We start from the raw sequence: 16799 nt of genomic DNA, 5'->3' as shown, positions 1-16799 counted from the left end.
GAGGCCGATTGCAGGCATGCATATTTATTCAGCTGGGGCAAACACTGATGGGGGAAGAGTTTGAGCGCTGACCCCGGAGTGGTGTTCAATTTTTACATTAACCCAGAGACACCCACACGTAAACATGGCTGTGTGGGTCCCTCTCAACACCACATGTGATTTGCGACCCCAATTACCTGTCCACGTTTGTGCTCCAGTTTCTCCTGATGAGAGGTTACTGGTGTTTGTGTGTTTGGTGGTGTCGTTGAAAGATGTTGTGGGCGAAATTGCGTGTCGCCCGTTTGACACTACTCCCCCTTTTTGTTTGGTGAATAATGGAGTGTGTGCATGTGAGGGGTTTGTCTTCGTGCAGCAGCAGGCTCGGAATCAATTATTCAAATCAAATTTAGCACCAAAAGTGAATGGAGTAATTTAATCAGATTTAAGTATACCAAAATATGAATAATATAACTATTTTTTCTCACTACCCTCATCTGAATAACTTGTAACCTTCAACTAAAAACAACCGTCTTTTATTTTTTATTCTTTTTTTTCTGTGGCTGTGAGAGCTCAATGCACTGAAACTTTAATTTGTAAAACACGAGCAAATGAAGAGAACATCACCATTTTGACAAAACATGCACAGTATTGAACACATAAAGAAATTAAAGGTGATGAGATTGAGAAATAAATCCACCAAGTTTTAACACACAAATTATATTGTCATTTGTTTTTGTACTGCTTTTCTGTATTTTTATTTTTTCATTTGGCTGTGTTATCTTTGTTCTCTTCTTGAAGCATCAGCCAGTAGAGATTTTGTGTTTGGTTGTGTGAGTGTGTGTATCCGTCTGTCCACAGTCTCTCAAACTACTGGACCAATCAGCCCAATATTTTGTGGGCCTGTGTATGACTGTATATTCAAGGACCTCTTTGGGATTCACAGTTGTTGATAAACCTGTTTTATTGACCGTTATATAGCGATAGGCCAAAGAGGGACTGGTCTGGTGTTTGGTCGTGTGTGTCTCTGTCTGTCTGCAACTGATCATGCAAATTACTGGACCAGTCAGCCTAATATTTTGTTTGAATGCGAACTCTGAAGAGGTTAATCGCAGGTGCAAGTGCAGCTACATTCTGTTCCGTCCACCGCACAGCGTCATTGTGTTTTGGCTGCTCAGTTTTGTAGACATGCACATTTTGTTGATTTGGTCATTTACCACTATTTTTACCATAAGTAAGCACACTATGTAGTTAAACGGTTTCTTTTTTTTATTTTGTGTTTTTTGCAATCGTGTTATTTCCAACTTCCTTGCGCTGTTGTCTGCAGACAAAGTTAATGTCCAAGTTAAGTCCAATTATGAAAGACATTTATTGAAGATTTATGGTCGTTTTGGTCATTAAACATACATTCATCCTCATAATTATATTGTATATTTGTTTCACATACAGTGCTTGTTAGCAGGAACACTTGATCTGCTCTCTGTGACGCAGCGTAGCTTCATCAAAAATAGATGAGGCGTGTATTTGTATTAGCCAGGTTCAGCTGTGTTGTCTGTCTTTGCATTGTGTTGCTTTATCGGCTTGTGTTACTGTATTTTCAGCACATTTTGTTACACTGCATATTTGATGGCGATTATTGAAGAGGTTTCTTTTATTCCTGTATGGTTTGAGCTCTAAGGGCCACTTTACTTTTCATCCACTCTCTTGTTTACTTCAGTAGATGAAAAGAAATAAAAGCTCATGATAGAGTCACCAGCAGCAGGACAGGCGACAGGGGAAACTCTTCATGCCGTATGTGATGTTGAGGCCGGTTGGCATTTGAAAAAAAGAGGGCGGACAAAGAAAAAAAAAAACAACTTTGCAGACTCGGCCGCCTCAACTCTCAGGCCCATTACACCGTTCATCTGATTCTATATGTTGTGCTTCATTCAGCTGCTGTGAAGTGAGCAGGGTTGTTCTGTTTTTCTCAAGTGGATTTTTAGACAGCGAGGCATTGTGTGCTGCTCGCCTTGGGTGACAAAGCATGGGTTGACACCCACCACATCGGCACACTCAAAAGAGGAAGAAGGGGCTTGAATAGGCTGAATTGGCTGAAAGGTTTCTGAGCAGGTGTGGAGCTGTCTCCTGTGGTTTCTGTGATTTAAAATGAATGACAGAGGTCAGATTTAGATGGAGGTGTAGCACAGTGTTTTTACATTTTATTTAATGAGTGCACTCTCACATTAGGGCGGGATAATGGAGCAGTGGAAGTTTTCTGCATCACCATCAGAATCACCAAAAAGACTGTAGAGAAGAATGAAAGCAAGAAACAGCAGGACACTGCTGAGAACAAGAAATCATAATAAAAAATGTGTCACTAAGAAAGCTGTAACTGGAAAAGGATAAAAGAATGGGATGGAAGGCAGAGGGATACTATACACCCCCTTTTTCATCCAAGTCCTTGTTACTGAGAAACCATCTTATTCAGCTCTCTTTTTCTGCCATTTTCTGCCTACTTTTAGCTACTTAACCAACAACAACAATGCTGACTCTTTATTTGAATTTGAGTATATGCTATGGTGGCTGTTTCAACATAACTAAAGGAAAGGTGTCTCAGTTCTGACTCCGTTTTGTGAAAAAGTACCCACGTGAGGCAGGAAAAACTTAAACGAGGTTTATTGTAGAATACTAAAGAAAATACGTCACACAAAGATCTTCCAAAATCACATTGTGTCTGGTTCAATCATCATCATCATGTATTTTCACTTGTGAAGGAAAATAAAATATTGGTACAGAGTAACATGCAATACAATACAGTACAATACAAATACATCTTAAAATAGTACAACAAGTTAGTATACGGTAAAACACGCTCCTTCTCAATAAGACTTCATCTTGTCTTCTAACGCAACATGACCACAATCTCTGTAGATACTAAACTGCCTTATGGCACCATACCTGTTGCAAATAACTTAGCCTGCGTTCTGAAATGGAAAATATATTAAAAAAAATCTAAAAATAAGCATAATTTTATATTTTAGGGGATGCAGGGGACACCTCCCCCCTAAAATTTCAAACGTGCATTTTTTCCCATCTAAACCTTCTAGATTTGCTTTTATTCATTTCGGTAAGCTTAAGTCATCGTTGATGCCCTACAAAAGCAAAAGCCTTTAACGCCCCAAAGTCTAAAACTACGAAAAAATGACGCCCACATCAACAAAACCTTACAGTATCGTTTTTCTTAAACCTCAGAATTGCACCAAAAACATAAAAAAAAACAGTAACTTGATCTGTGTTTAAGCAAAGCATTCCCAGTGAAACAAAATGAAGCCAGAGAACCATAAGTGAAGTCACTGCCTTAAGAAGACCTTGTGCACTTAAAAGCACTTACATTTCAACAACACTTTAGCCAGCAAACTAAAAATTGTCCTTAAACTAACACAAATGAATGGCAGGAAAGGCTGACTTACGAGTATGAAAATGTTTTGCTCTTTTTTTTGGATGGAATATATGTGTGGAAATCACTGTACATAATCTGTGTTGTTTTATGTGTGACAAGAAAGACAGTGACTAACTTTGGTGTTATTTTGGTAGTTTCAGCTGCTGTAATGGCAGGGGAAAAGCTCAACGTATGGTTTCTTCCACAGATTGCACACTGAAGTACTATTTACAGTTGAGAGGAGTAGAGCTTATGTATGCATTATGGAGAGAATGCATCTCAAACCACCACCTTTAATGCTTTCTTATTGCTTCTGCATATCTGCCTGAGCCACATGAGGTGGCTGAGTATAAATGGGGTATTAGTCACCTTTTCCAGGCAAGTATTATCCCTGCATGATAATACTGCTCTTAGCATGGGCCGTTTTAAAAGCCGTCCTTGGTGATGTATCAGCGACAAACCCAGACAAAAAAACATGGACATCACAACAATTTTTTTTCTTGTATTGAAAAGGTTGCTGTCCATCAATTGTTGAAAGTGGGATTGTCCTCACTTTCACCACCATGGACTGTATAAAATGAATGGACAAAGATATTGTGACCTTACCCATCGGTTTGTTGACCCGCTTTTTGAAACATCAGGTTTGGCATTTCAGCACGCTGAACTGGCCACCCTGTCAAATACACCTCAATCTACTTCACCACACCATAAACTATATAATTTGTAGCTACTGCTGCAGGAGTGTGAGCTCTGTGCTGGTGACCAGTCAGTGAGCCCACACAGAAAGTGACAGGGCTAACTGTTGACAGCACAAGACAACATTACCTAAGGTTATCATAGAGTTTAACGTCAGAGTCAAGCTGTTTCGTGGAGGTCCATTTCGTCAGGACTGTTTAAGGGCTCGGTCTTGGATGTTAGTCATTATTTCACCACTGACCGTAGCGGGGAGGAGAGTGGCTACACAGACAGCAGCAATAGACAATTTGCTTAGCTGATGGGGAGATGGTCCTGGATTATACCCCTGGTGCAAAAGGTGATGTTTGACTATAAAAGTTTTGATACTACCTGGTACAGGGTTTTTTTGGCCAGTAACTTAGAAATATTGAGTACAGTTGCGATGAACGGGGAAATTAGGTATAGAGACCATGCATGCTTCAAGTCTCTGCAAGTTGGGTTTTATGATGAGACAAGGTTTTAAGACACGAATCAATCTTAAAACTTAAGATGCACTTTTAAAAATGGTAATGTAAAGTGAACAGGATTTATGGTTAATCAGGTAATGCGCTTTTAAATCAGATTTTTAATCACCTTATTACAGGCATATATTACAGACATGTTAATGTAATAACTTTTTCTGTAGAAGTCTTAGTGAGATCAATTTATTGAAGGTGTTTATAGTAATTTAGGAAATACAACATTTAAATACAAATATTAAACATTTTATTGAAGGTGTTTGATTGTTATAGGGAAAATTACAAAAATTGCAAAATTACAGTGTTTTTCTGCTAAACTTATAATGAAAATATAGTAAACAAACATAAAAGTAAACAAATTACTGTGACTGCTGTAAGTGTGCAGAAGAAAATCCTTGTTAGTAATGCATCGGCGCACAAGACAGTAAACAGTTGGACGTGCAAATCATCAAAGCGTTCAGGTGAATGTGACAGATTGACACACCTTAATGCAGATATACAACACACACAGAGGCATCTTTATTCAACAAAGAGAACTTCCACCTCTGTCCTGCGGCCTCTATTAGCCATCCATCAGAGGGAAATCATTGCCACTGTAATAAATCAAGCCAACAAGGTTCACATCGCCATATGGCCCCGGTGCCCTCATGATATAATATGTAGGATATTATTACCCCCTAAGCCCCAGCGTTTGTATGAAAGGCCCCCCAGGTCGCATGGCTGGCGTAGAGGTGAAGCGTGTGGGCTCCGAGGCCAAGGTGACGCTTTCGACGAGCCTCGCCTCATATGTATGTGCAGCCAAGGTGACTTTAAGTCCACGAGCAGAGTCTGAGGCACAGAACACAGCTGATTTTCTACTCCACTGATGACCCACCCAGCAGTAATACTCTCTTGCTCATTAAGCTTCGTTAGATTGGAGCGCCTCGGGCGAGAGAGAGAAAGAGAGCATGTGTGGTGGGAATGGACTGAGTGGGCGTTTGTCTTAAAGAGATTGCATACCAAGGCCGTAGATTAAGGTTTTTGTGCTTGTTTGCTGGTTTTATGAGCTCATGGATTTGACCCGTCACTCGCCTGCAGGTGTCTAATACTTATTTTCTCACAACACGCTCAGGAAAAAAAAATCCAATTATCCCTGTACTGGTGCATCTATGATGTATCTGTGATCAGTTGGTGGTTCGGTGATAAATGTGATTTTTTAATGCAAGTACACTCAATATCAGCATCGTGGATGTTCATTTCTATATATCGATCTAAATTACCATTATGAACCAGTTCTACATCAGGCTGGCAGGTTGGTTAATACTTTACACATTAGATTATATTAAACCACCTGAACGTAAATGCTCTACACATTGTAACGGCATCCATTGCATTAGACATCACTATTTACTATTTTTTTCTTGAGCTTTCAGTCATATCACATGGTCTTCATCAGGTCAAGTTCAAAGAATTATTCATAAAAAGCATATGATGGTGTAATAAAACAAATTGTCCCATTGACTTGAGGTCAAGGCAAATTTTCATGACACAGTTAAAATGGTCTCATGTCAGACAATGTCAAAAGCAACCACGTATGAAAGTTTAATGTGAACACATTAGGCTAAATGCTCTCTAAAAATTTAGTGTGAATCCTCATGGAACCAAGCTCATGAAAAAAATATCAGACGCTTCTTGATATCTTATTGCGTTTTGGAAATAATGACCAATTAACTTTAGAGGGGTCGTGGCTCAGGACATAAATAGACCTAACTCTCTCACTATTATCCCCCTAAAACTTACACACTGTTCCTTTAAGTTTGATCATTTGAACTGCTCTGGCATGTTATGTTTTGATAATAGAGATATCTCAAACTATGTCAAAGTAGCATTGAAAATGTCAACTGACCCAATAACAACACTCAAAAACATTGTCAGTTATTTCAGTGTTGTGGATATCTTACACTCACCCCTTCAAATAATGTGTTACCTTTAAATACTTCTTGGAAACTTGCGGTGGTAAAGAAGAGGTTAGAACACTCTGAGCTGAAGGAGCTAATCTGTTCTGATTAAGGGATGTTTAACAAATGTACTGATAAATCATTTATAGCTTGTGAGTACAATTTAACATTCATGTCTAATTTAACGAGCATTTAAGCATTACTACTTAATGCTCAATAAATTATTTAGAAATCATGAGTGAAGAAGTTGCAGCTGGTATGAAGGTCTGACTGTAAATGTATCAGAGATGAATCAGAAGCAACATAATAACGGATCACAGGGAAGGGAGTCTGTTCGTGTTAAATTATTAACATGTTCAAGGAAATCTCTTCATCAGATTTTGCCAAGCTTTCTATGGTTTTACACAAAAAGTGTTACAGTCAAAAGAAGGCAGGAAATATGATGCTGAGACATTTTTTTTACACACCCAGATGGAGTTTATGGTCACCTTGTACTGTGCATATAGTAAAGAAACAAAACATAAAATTGACAGCTGGTGAAATAAAAAACCAATGAAATAAATGCCAGCAACCAGCTGTCCCTCAGCGCTCACTCTCCTCGTCTTCTCGCTCCGTCGTCTCGTTCCTCCACCCGTGCCCTGCAGATGAGGCAGGACAAGTGTGACTGATTCAGATACATTGAGTCGGGGTCCCCTCGCAGTCAGGCAGAACCTGCTGTCAAGGGTGTGCACGATGGATAGGACGGGGAGAGCAGGAAAGAGAGACATTTACCATGAACTCCCTGTGAACCTTGCACTCCCCTGCTGACATTTCACACCAACCTCCCCTTTAATACACACATGGGAGTGCACACTCATTTTCGCGCTCCCTCACCTCTCTGAATGAATCACATCATCGCACACACACTTGCTGTTTTTTCAGCCGTTCCTGATGTAAGAGCTGTAAGACCGCTAATAGGTTCCGGTGGTTGACTATGTGTGCTGCGTTTGACTGTCACTTAGCACGATCGGGAGTGACAGTCCGCCCTAGTGGCACCCTTGCCCTGCTGATGGAGTAGGTCAGGGCGGGACAGGTTCCTGTCTGCCACGGTCAGTTACAAACAGGCAGAGGAGGAAAATATGATGCTAAAGGCTTTAAAGGGACAGTTCAGCTCAACAATACATATTTTCATGAGTTTACATTGTTTCGGTTCGAGTTGAAGAGTGTCTGAGATATCGGCCGTAGAAATTTCTGCCTTTTCTGGCACTCGGCTTGTGGCTATTGCTCCCAAAAAGAAGAAAGAAGAAAGTGTGCGTCTGTAGTCGAGAGGCTTGTTTCCGTTGCAGCACGAGATTTAAACGTTGAAGTCGTCCTGTATTCTTGATTTTGTGATGAACTCTCCCTTTAAGGCAGAGCTGTGATAACCTGTTCTTTCATACACAAACACTTGAGGATAAGATTCAGCATCATGTCTTTGCGAGCAGAGGTCGGTGTTGAAACTGTTTTTGTGCGTGGGCACATGCAGACAAAAGAGTCCACAGCTTCCCACTCACTGTCTTAACCACTTTCATCACTTCATCTCAGAAGGTTCGGATGAAGGGCTCCGCATGGCCTTGATTGTTGATGATCATTGCCAGCGATTCAGTTATCGGCTGCGGTTTTACACTCCGGCTGTCAAATCTGAAGTATGTCAGCAGCAATGTTCAAAAGAAACGGCAGCAGCTGACGGCAAAATAGATTTGATAGCAATTCAAGGAACTTTGGGGACTTTTTAAAAAGCATACTCAGTAACGACTCAGGCAATGAGAAACCATTTTAGTGCTGGTGCAGGTAAAATCCAGAAAGCACAAAATGAAGACCTGTCAAATAAACTTGATATTTACACCGCAACCATTTTGATGGATCACACCGGCATTATTTTATCTTTATTTTTGACAACAAAACCAAGAGCTCAAGGCAGTTTTTGCTTGTTTTTCATTTCCATTTTTTACAGGCTCATAATAGGCACTATATGTTTTTGCTCTGCTTGTCATACATGGATGAGGCTGATTCAGGAGCCGCATGTTGTTTGCGGTTTACATAATATTTCTTATTTACACTAAAGGAAAAAACTACCTGCCACAACAATAACACACAAACCATTGAGATGGCCGCAGGTCCTTGAAAAGTCTTAAATTCATATTATATGTGTCATAAATGTTTTTCGTCAGATCACCACAAGATTTTGCAGTGTTGTGTCGAAGACTGTATTCCACGGATGGGGTAGTTATCCATTCAAACAGGAATGATGTGGCACAGACTGTAACGTGGCATCTGTATTTGTGCAGGAACTCTGTTTGTGCCCCCTCTACAACAGCAAATGCTCTAACTGCAGGTGCGTTAAAATTATACTCACGTACATTAACTAAGCGCCCTAAGTTAAATTCCACCACTGGAGAGTGTCATCAGTAGTCCTTTTTAAACAGAGATTGTGCTGACAACAACGGCATCAACATGTCAATAACAATTATTTACCATCCTGTTATATGGCGGTCGATTTTATCCTCTGCTCAGAGGGTAAGAGGTTCATAGACTTCTTTTTTTTAAAAAAACATTTTGGTCACTGTTCTTCTTCTGTGAGTTAGCTGCTAACTTCTATTTACTGCTTTTTAAATCTCCAGCAGTCACTCATACCACATCATCAAATCAGCACACCCCGTGCAGCCCATGATCCCATCCTGCCGGCTATCCCGTTTATACAGACAACACACCCCCTGTCTGCCCCCTTTCTTTTATACGGAACGGCATAACTGCGTAACATTTTTGCCTTCATGCAGTGTACAAGGGGCTGTCTTACTGTTAATTATGACCAGACGTCTGTGTGTTTACTGTAAAAGAGTCAATTTTCCCTTTTGGTGTGTATTTCCATCGCAAGTTTGGTCTTAATTTCGGAGTGGCTATAGCTCAGAGGTAATCGGAAGACCAGCAGTTTGATCCCCAGCTCCTCCAGTCCGCATGTTGAATTATATTTGGGCAAGAAAATGAACCTTATCGGATCAGGCTGTTCCATCGGTGTATGAGTGTGAATGCTTACTGAGTAGCAAGCTGACACCATGTATGGTAGCCTCGGCCCCCAGAGTGTGAATGGGTGAATGTGACGTGGTGGAAGAGCACTTTGAGACTAAAGATGTGCTGGCAAGTGCAGTCTGTTTACCATTTATTATTTAATTTTCATGTGAAGTGGTATTTATAAGGTTTTAAAAAGTCTGAAGTATAACTTATTCATACTTGTAGACACCCTGACAAACCTGAGCTGGAACATAGTTGTTTTTCCTTTATGCTTCTTCGACTCGTAATGTCGGAAAGTCAGTTACAAGCACTATTAGATCTTGGTTCAAGAATGCTGCATGCTTTCTAGCTCACTGACGCTGATGAAATTCAGGAAAACGAGACATATTTCGATACCTGACAGCATCAAAAAAGTAGGGTAGTTTTGCACTCAGCCCTGCCTCTGAATACAATTTGTGTTTTTTGCCAAAAAAGTTCTTATCATGCTTTAGTTGACCTTTATCACTTCAAGGAGTAAACCAAGCAGATGCCAACTTCTTCTGTATGGTGTGTGTGTGTGTGTGTGTGTGTGTGTGTGTGTGTGTGTGTGTGTGTGTGTGTGTGTGTGTGTGTGTGTGTGTGTGTGTGTTATGATCCGACTGAGTTATGGCTCTGAGAAGAGGGAGTGGAATTTTATTATGCAAAATGCATGAAGCCTGAAGCTCTATGGCAGAGATGCAAGTTATGTAAAGCTTTAGAAGACTATAGTATGATAAATCCAATGTTTTTATTGACTTGATATGAATTTTAAAAAGTAAAGAAGCCTCACCTCTTTGACTAAAAACATCTGAAGTGCTAAAACTTTCTAGCTTGATTTTTAACATGTTTTAATCAAATAATTTCCAAAACAAGCCCAGACATGGCTGTCTAATCTTTAATGTCAGTGCACAGCCATATGGCGCCAGGCAGCATGTTGACCTCACTTTGCATTTGAGATGAATCGGCACATCCGAAGCCGCGCAGCGCGACGTGTCCCAGACTTTCTCGGCCGCTCTCTTCTCTTGCCGCATCCACGGGGATCGCTTTAATACTGCTCAGCGTTAATGAAGACAAATCATCCGATGGGATCGATCGATGATGGAATCACTGTACTCGGTGTCCCTGAGGGTGCGGGAAAAGACACGAGATGACTTAAAGTGCGGCACGCTCTGGTGCACACACACAGCTGGATGCCCCGCAGTGCAGTTTCACAAACTTCTCTGCTTTTCATTAAATTGTGGCGGCGTGCTCGACTGTAATTCAAATTCACACTCGCAGGCTTCAACCTGTGTTTTCAGGACACCAAAACTCTATTTCTTCTCTCGCAGTCGTGGCTGGTAGTCGGGAGGAATAAAGCATCAACGGCAGATCAAAGTGAGCTCATGCTGAAGCGGAGAAAACTGAGCTTCACCCTGCTGCCATTGCGTGTGTGTGTGTGCATATCTTTGAGAAGTTTTCTGGCACCTTCATTACGCAACATGGCACAATTTATGCAACCACTCCAGCTTAAAAGAGCATATGTGCATACTATCAGCACTATCAAGTTATACACAACATGTAATGGAAAAAATCTGCCTTTTATGAAAGTCAGCACAACAATAACCTGAGTGTTGAAGGTGAGGGACGCGACAGTTTTCTTTTAAAAGCATTATTTTTGCCAAAATCCAATTCTGTCTCACAGGAAGGCAAAAGATTGATTTCTTTCTCTGGCTTTTCTTTGTCGTTTTCCATCTTTTCAGCTGAGATACAGGATGTGTTTCCTCCTGCACACCGGCAGAATCAGATATTTTGTTATATTTGTTTTGTGATAACATATTCTCCTGCACACATCCAGGCAATCAAACACAGGAGCTGTGAAAGTTGGACACTCGAGCGCCTTTTTGGCAACCTCAAACACTGTGGAATGGTTTCAGTTCAATATTGTCTTATTTACTCAGTCAACGGTGCAATGGCAGAAAAACTATTGTGGGAATTAGATTTTTTCCTTACGTTGTTATCTTGCCACCAACAAAATGCCCTCAGATATTCAGCTCTGCTCAAACAACAAATATCCACAGAGAAGCTTCACTGATATTAAAGAAAATATATCTTCGTTTAAATAGCTTGTGATGTGGTTTTGTTGTCGAAACACAACTTTTTTGCCCACGAGACAAAAAAAGATTTAGATTGTGGTCACACAGCATTATTTGTTGTGTGGAAAAAGCACTGCCTGGAGCGTTTTTCATTGTATGTGCTGCTCGGCTTGTTTGGTCAATAAAATGTCCAAAAATTGTAAAAAAAAAAAAAAAAAAAAAAAAGCCCAATTACTATTTTGCAGATCCTGAGGTAAACTAGCAAGCATTCATTTGAGGAGCTGAAAACAGCTTTTTTTTTTTTGTTTAAGATTTTAGATTTCAAACTTTTTTTTTTTTGATAGCCGACATTCTTTAGTTGACAGAAGATGACTTGGTCGAGAGGATAAGGAATCACATGGTTTGTCTCTTCAACCTAAAGTCCTCGGATGCTCAGTTTTTGGCTTTTTGCTTCAAACCATTATTAAAAGCAGTAATTCCCAACCTATGGTTGCTGTCCCCCAAAGGGGTTGCAAGATAAATCATTTGGGTCACTAAACATAGACCACTCTGGAAAAACTGATGCAATAATTTATGTAGACAGGTTAAATCTGTCATTTTTTTGCTCTGACATGATGGATTCACACTGAGTTATGGTGGTCAGCTTAAAAGAGGCAAAACACAAGACTTGACATCAACAAGCGTTGAAATGTTTCTGTACAGTTAGTCACTGTTGCCCCTATTGATTTATCCACTAAGACAAATGTTCTGGGCATTTGGTGCTTGGCAGGTGTTTAATTCAGACACTGGTTGTACACAAACGAGATTAAATTAGACTCTAATGATTCCCATGGGAAAACTGGTTAAAGTTTCCCTCTACATCATTGACCTCCCTGTTATGAGCATGTTTCCACCGAGCCCTCTGCTGTCAGTCAGCGTCTAAACCCAGCTGGCGTTGGGGGGGACGGATTTTCACACCTGCCACACATGCCTCACAATCTCAGGTCCAGAAATGGATTCACACTCGGCTCATTGTTGCCCGTTTGTCTTTCCAAAGTGTTATCCGCAACAGCAGGATTTGCCTTCATGCAGTCAAAATCTGAAAATGTTTGCAATCTTCCCGAGCTTTTAATTTGACACACTGTTTACAAAGCTAACCCCGAGCACTTAAGTCATAACTGTGACAAGAAAAATGAGGAACTCAGAGAGTGTAAGGGCTCAATGTAATTGAATCATACAATAAAAACAGTAATTACGTGTGTGAGAGATTGGCAGTGTCTCTCATTTTCACCTAAACGTTTCACTGATGATTGAATTAGGTTATTTAACGCAATTTGTCAGATCTGAAAAAGCACTCTCGCTCCGATAAGCGACAGTTTGAACAAATATTTTAAACACATTCCTCAAGTGTTTTGTCAGTGTGAAAGTTTCCCCTTATGGCGCGATCTGTTCTGCACCAGAAAGCCCTTTATGAATGAGGGAAAATAGGTCTGAATGCTGATTGAAGGCAGGGCGGATTTGAGAGCAGCGGGAGGGAGCGAAGACTTCACAGCTCCTGTGGCTGAACAAAACATGATCTTTACGGTACACAAGTGGCAAAAAAAGATGATTCCAGGCGAAAGCTGTGATTCCTGAGCACCTGTTGTATTAAGTTTTCATGTGAGGGATCAGTGACGACGTTCGGGCACAAAGACAAACTTCAGATCATTTTGGGTCATGAAAAAAGACGACAATATGCCAGGGAAAGTGTCGAGGCACAACCTTCAAATGCACCCGAAAATATGACTTTCGCTTAAGCCTTCCTTATAGCTCCTTCTCTGACAGTGTTCTAGCTGCTACCTTGAAGTGCTACGGTTCCCTCCAAGATAAAGAGCCCTGCAGCACCTCCAAGTATAAAAAGAGCAAAACCTCAAGGGACACAAAACTTTCAGTCGAGTGATATTGTGGGTTAATCCATTTTTTTACTCTAATGTGTATTTTTTTTTGCTATACTATATAGTTCACTGTTAAGGTTCAGCTTTCTGGAGAAGTAGTGAGTGGGAAGGAGGATATTTATGGCACAATTATTTTCAGTTTTTCACTGGCTTTCACAGAAAAATGCATAGATTTTCTCCTAGTTTGTATGTCCCGATGCTTCCAGGAGTTATTTGCCAAAATATTCACACTACCAATTTTCAAATACCCCGCTTTATTAGCGGCCCTACACGTCCCAGCGTGTCAATGCATACTTTTTACATGCAGTGTTACTTTTTAAAATCATTTTCTGCTTTAATGGATGTGGTTAGGTTTTGGGAAAAGAACAATTATGATCTGGCTTAAAATAAGTGTTTCCACAGTCATGGAAAACCTGAAGACATTTTAAAAATCGTATTTTCCAGGCCTGGAAAAGTCATGGAATTCATAAAAACAATTCAAAGGTTTTTTATTGCGTGCAATTACATTGTTGTTGCAATTTTCCTTGGACACAATGTCCATGTCATGTGACATAATGGCATAAGTTATTTTTTGTTGCTGCAACACATATTTGCTGTTTTTTGTTTACCATCATGTATGTTTCCTAATTTTCTCCCTGGCTTCCCTCTTACCCTTCATCTACACTAGCAAGTTGAAGTTATGTTTGAACACAGTTTGAATCTGATATATTTGAAAAAGTGGGAAAAGAAAACTTTTGGTCATGGAAAAGTTTTGAAATTTTGTCTGTGAACATGTGTGCAAACCCTGAAATAGTTACGGTTGTTATTAAAGTAATGCAACTTAATAATACACACAATTTGTTTCACCGACCCATCTCAGCTCCCACCAGCCCTAAATAGACTTTTTTGCTCTTCATACTATGGTAAATTGCTTGTAGTGTAATGTAGCAGGACCAGGTTGTGTTTCTAGTGCAAGAAAGCACAATTCATCACAGTTCACAGTAAACAAGCAGTCATTTAGCACTTAAATCTTTTAGCATTGGAAATCACGATTCTAGCTTAATCATTTAAACATTGTCAGAGCAGATCTCCAGATAAAAGGGGGACGCTGCTGATGCTGGGTGCACATCTTTACCTTGGAGAGAAAAAGTCACTGCAGAGCTAGCTTACAACCTCCTGCAATGCTGCAGCCTGAAAAACCCCAAATCTTACCTTTGATCATATCCCCACACACCCACAGGTGGAAGCTGCCTGAGTCCAACATCAAACACAACACAGTGCTGCACTGATAAAAAAATATCCGTCCTATAGAAGCTGTGAGTGAGTCTCACAACATTGGGGGGCAGAAGGACCCCAAAAGCAACTGCTGCACACCCCTTATATACTATTGGCTAAACAGGCAAATCATTATTAAGAAAGATATATCATTATATTACCCAGTCTTGTAATATTTAAACACTTTGTGCATTTCCACCCCAATTACCATGAGATAATGATGACATTGGATGTAAAGATTCTCAGTCATCCAGCTCAGGGTAATTTTAAGTGCTATGTACTGTATAGACGACTGGACTTTCTTAAGTTTCTTGAATGTGTTTCACCTCACGGCTTCTTCAGTTCTAGTTTTGTGAAGAATTGAAGAAGCTGCTTGGATCAGAGGTGAAACATATGTAGCACTTAGAAGTTGGCATTGCATGCTTTTGCAAACCACAGATATGTTACATTTGCGCTGTTTGAGACTACAACAAAACAAGCAACAAAGCAAGTCATAGCTGAGTCTCCAGTGGCATTTTAACCACTGAATTTAGATGTTTTTCAGTGACCTGTCACTTCTTTTTTCACCTGGGATAGTGGCACTAAAAATCATAGTTTGTTCTGAGACATGACTGCATTTTCTGTCAGGATAGTGGCACAAAACATTGTTGTTAACTGAGACATTGTTGGCCTCCCAGTAGGGACTATGTCCCCAAAATCCAGAATTTTAAGCTTTTCTGAACCATGACCAAGTGGTTTTGCAGCCAAACTTAACTACAAGTTTACCACCAGAGTTTCCATGTATCAGCTCCATGATAATGTACAACTGTGATGTATCCCAGGTTTGCAACATTTCTTTTGAAGATTGGGTTGGCACCTGAGCAGTTTCCACCAACTGTTCTGCTAAAATAAAAATCAAAACTGGACCCACTGGTCAGCTAATACAACACTGACAGTTGATCCTGCTACAAACATCCGAATGTTCATTTGCATTTGAATGACACTCTGCGTTTGAGTGGCATTCATACCGAGTGATGAGTGTGTGTGGGAGCACAAGCGATGCCACTAATTTCTGCAAATATTTTTAGCATTGTTAGAACCAGAGGGATCAGTGTTGAGAGCTTGTTGTATTGTCCTCAGTAATATGTGAATATATTTTGGACATTTGTGGTGGAAGTGACCATCCGTGATAAATAGCAACCGGGGATATATTGGTTGACATAGTTAGACTTTGTTCAGTGGACTGCATGCTGCTTTTTCTGTTAATCTAACTTTGCTGACTGACATGAACTGAAAAAGCTGTTTGATTCAAACTTTTCTCGCTTTTTTCTTTTTTTTTTTCAAATACCACAGCTGCTCCAAAAACAGTTTTAAAATATGAAATCTTGATGGTGGGAGCAAGACTAGCAAGCATGCTGTTTTCTTAATTAAAGTGAGTAAGTGATGAATTGATGCTTGATTACTTTAATGCTTGATCCATAAAGACAGACAGAAAAATAGAAATGTATGGCAAAAATTGCATATTTTAGAGACCCCCCAAAATCGCATAAATCTGTTTTTTAGGAGAGCTCATGTCTTTTTAAACTCCACCTGGCTCCATGGTTGCTCACACTCTATGTCGTCTGCTGAGCTGCTGTCTGACTTCTGTATCTTGTTTTTTTTTTATGTCATTTTATTATTTTTTAGTGTGCACGAGAATATAGTTTCCCGTCTGCAGGTTTACAGAGTTATTTATTCCAATCTGCCAGTTGCTGTGGTTGATTGACTAACAGCCTGTGCAAAATTTCAAACTCATTTATTTTTCATGGTTATCCACAATTGGAAAGAAATATCCCGTGATATTCACATATTATTTGAACCCTCATGGCTACATTTTCCCAAATGTTGTAACAGCCAATTCTCTCTACCTTTATGCCAAAAACTTGAAATGGATAAATATCTCAGTTTTAGCACACTTCATTTTCTTGTAGTCTCAAAATCCTGAGTGCTCGTCTATGGTTTCATTGTAGGAT

At 40.0% G+C, this 16799-nt stretch overlaps 1 protein-coding gene across 1 annotated transcript in view; it reads left to right on the top strand.

Moving 5' to 3' along the window:
* The window catches only part of LOC121962626 (neural cell adhesion molecule 2-like), a 337501-nt gene that overhangs the window by 47712 nt on the left and 272990 nt on the right, over positions 1-16799 (top strand). The gene's annotated exons all lie outside the window — the stretch shown is intronic.

The sequence above is a fragment of the Plectropomus leopardus genome, chromosome 24 (genome assembly GCF_008729295.1).
Source record: "Plectropomus leopardus isolate mb chromosome 24, YSFRI_Pleo_2.0, whole genome shotgun sequence".
In the NCBI taxonomy this organism is placed as follows: domain Eukaryota; kingdom Metazoa; phylum Chordata; class Actinopteri; order Perciformes; family Serranidae; genus Plectropomus; species Plectropomus leopardus.
The sequence above is the reverse complement of the archived record's forward strand: the minus strand, read 5'-3'. Positions and strand labels throughout refer to the sequence as shown.